The sequence below is a fragment of the Schistocerca piceifrons genome, chromosome 8 (assembly GCF_021461385.2).
Source record: "Schistocerca piceifrons isolate TAMUIC-IGC-003096 chromosome 8, iqSchPice1.1, whole genome shotgun sequence".
Lineage (NCBI taxonomy): Eukaryota > Metazoa > Arthropoda > Insecta > Orthoptera > Acrididae > Schistocerca > Schistocerca piceifrons.
The window spans coordinates 140,429,714-140,432,814 of NC_060145.1; the positions used below are offsets into that span (position 1 = coordinate 140,429,714).

The 3,101-nt window shown below is 43.7% G+C and overlaps 1 pseudogene; it reads left to right on the forward strand.

The window, feature by feature from the left end:
• The first annotated feature begins 1,685 nt into the window (after nt 1–1,685).
• On the forward strand, nt 1,686–1,803 carry LOC124712643 (annotated as a pseudogene).
• The last annotated feature ends 1,298 nt before the right edge of the window (nt 1,804–3,101 follow it).

Consider the following 3,101-nt stretch of genomic DNA (forward strand, 5'->3'; position numbering starts at 1 on the left):
TTTGAACCTACTCCATGGGACTAGGAAAAATGATAACAGGAAAATTAATTCAACAAAAAATCTTTGACAAGCCTTTAATGACCTAAAAATAGCTTGGCCAATTCAGCACTCCTGGCTCATCCATCTTCAAATTTATCTCTAATTTTAATGGTTGACAGCTCAGATTATGCTATTTGTGCATCTTTACAACAAATCAAAGACAATAATCTGCAACCGTTAGCATTCTTCTCCAAGAACTGACAAATGCAGAGAGGAATTACTCAACCTATGACAGAGAACTCCTCACTGCCTACTCAGCACTGAAGCACTTTCAGTACATGCTTGAAGGACATGATTTTACAATTTATATTGACCACAAGCCACTCACCTTCATGTTCAAGCAACTTTCAGACAAAGCTACTCCACATCAGATTTGACACATTAGTTTCATCAGACAGTTCACCACAGACATACATTAGGCTACAGGGAAGGAGAACCTTGCATCTGATGCTTGTTCACAAATTGCTTCAATCACTATATATCCAACTGTTACCATGGAACAAATTGCGGGAAGCCAACGATGTGACATGGAGCTTCCACACATCAAGAATATGACATCCCTTGCACTTCAAATAATAATGTTGCCAAATTGTAAAGAACTTGTTTGTGACATAGCTGGAGATATAATTCGCCCATATGTACCTCAACAACTACAACAAGCGATTTTCAACTTGCTGCACAAACTAGCTCACCCTGGTGTTGAAGCAACCATTAATTTGGTGAGAAAGCACTACATTTGGCCATCACTAAAAAAAAAGACGTGAAGGCCTGGAGTACAGCATGTATTCCTTGCCAACAAAGTAAAGTCTGGAGACACACCAACAGCGCAGTGGTACACTATCCTCAAACGACAACAAGATTCAGTCGCATTTACATGGACTTAGTTGGGCTCCTATCTCCAACATAAGGATATCACTATTTACTAACAATTATTTATCATTTTTCCCAATGGCCAGAAGCAGTTCCATTAGCTGACATCACAGCACAAGCAGTTTCATTTCCATAGTCTCAACATGGATATCTCATTTTGGCGTGCCTCATATCATAAGTACTGATCATGGAAGGTAGTCTCAATGTCAACTTTTCAAAATGTCTCACAAGAGCCATGTGCAGCTAGGGTTGGTGCTGTTGGTATGTGGCATTGTGTAATAGGGATAGTGGTGTCTCGTTTTCTTCTTCTGTTTGCTGGTGCCAATACATTTGCTAGTGTTGTCTGTCCGCAAGTGACGGCAGCAGCGTTTATCGATATCTAGTACCTGTACTATCTTTGAAAGGATGTGAAGAAGTGTTTTCCAGGTCAGGTGTATTGGGAGTTTGGTGGGGACGGAGCAGCAGAGAGGTCTGGCAGAGCGAGGACATACCGGAACCGCTGGCAGCACGAAGGCATTGCCGGATCTAGGGGCTGTAGTTGTGAGGGCCACTACCTCGTTGTCCACCAGACCCAGCATGTTGAGTTGAGTGAACATTAATCCATTAGTGAAACCTCCACTATTTTGTGATCACACCATTTGTTCGTGTGTTGCTACTCGAGGGTCACCGTGAGACGAACAGCAGCAAGTGGAGCGTGTCGAGTTGGCGGAATCTATTAGCCATCTTCTACTGCCTGCTATTAGTTTTTGAATTTTGTGATATTATTTGGTGAAGTAGGCAATGGCCTTGCCACAGTGGATACACCGGTTCCCGTCAGATCACCGAAGTTAAGCGCTGTCGGGCGTGGCCGACACTTGGATGGGTGACCATCCAGGCTGCCATGCGCTGTTGCCATTTTTCGGGGTGCACTCAGCCTCATGATGCCAATTGAGGAGCTACTCAACTGAATAGTAGCGGTTCCGGTCAAAGAAAACCATCATAACGACCGGGAGAGCAGTGTGCTGACCACACGCCCCTCCTATCCGCATCCTCATCTGAGGATGACACGGCGGTTGGATGGTCCCAGTGGGCCACTTGTGGCCTGAAGATGGAGTGCTTTATTTGGTGAAGTGCAGCCAGCAGTATTTTACTACCTATTGGCCGCTAATGCCCCAGTTACCTGCCCTGGGGGTTAGCGTTTTCTTGGCAGCAGTGTACTTCTCCTCGTCTTGCCGATGCTGTCCAGCATGAGATGTAGTTTGACAGCCTCCTCAATTGCGGTGTGGATTGTGGTTTCTTTTGTCTACCTTGGTTGTAGTGGTTCCTTCTGCCTTTTGATGTTTTAAACATTGGATTCTGAAGACACAGTGCTGTCTGTCACTTCGCCCTCGCTTGAATTATTCCATCATTGTACTGGTCATCGCATGTTAGGTGGATTTGGTAAGAGGATTGATCAGCGTTTAAACTGTCCCTAGTTTGAGTTGCCATCCTGTTATGTGTGCATAACTGTGTCTCACCGCTTATGCAGCTGTAGGGACTTTTCTCAGGCAGATTATGTCAGCTGGGTTTGAAGACTCTAATTCATCTATGCGGATAGTTAATTCATTAATTTTATTTCTCAGTCCTCGAATATTTTGATGCAATAAAGATAGCTGACATTTCACATTGACTGAGTTAAAATTGGGTGGAGTTAAAATATCTGCTGACAGTTGAAAATTCTTAACCAATGGCTGTTTATGCTGATGTAATGAGCTGGAATTATGTTTTTTGATTTCTTTCTCAAACTGAAGGTTTGTCTCAGTTCTAACCTCTCTTAAAATTTGCTTTCTTTCTGTCCTCCCTACCCTAAAAAAGGGTCTTTTCTGAATCCTATAACCAGTGGTATTTTACCACTCATGACAGTGCCTCCCCCCTTTAACTTTCCTGCTATTTCCCCAGCCAATTTACCCTTCCCCTTCCTGTTGAGGTGAAGGCCATGCCTAGTATAATCCCACCTACTGAGAGAATCAACAAGAACCACACCAATGTGTGACCCTGCTTACGTGAAAGGATATTTACTTTGAAAGCAACGCTTTACAAACTACCATTCGCAATATTTTCCCGCGACCTGTTAGAAATGGGTTCATTTCAGCAGTTGCCAGAGAGCACAGATAACAGGTGACACCGCACTTGTGCAGCTATCATGATGTAGGAAGCCCGTATGTACATACGTG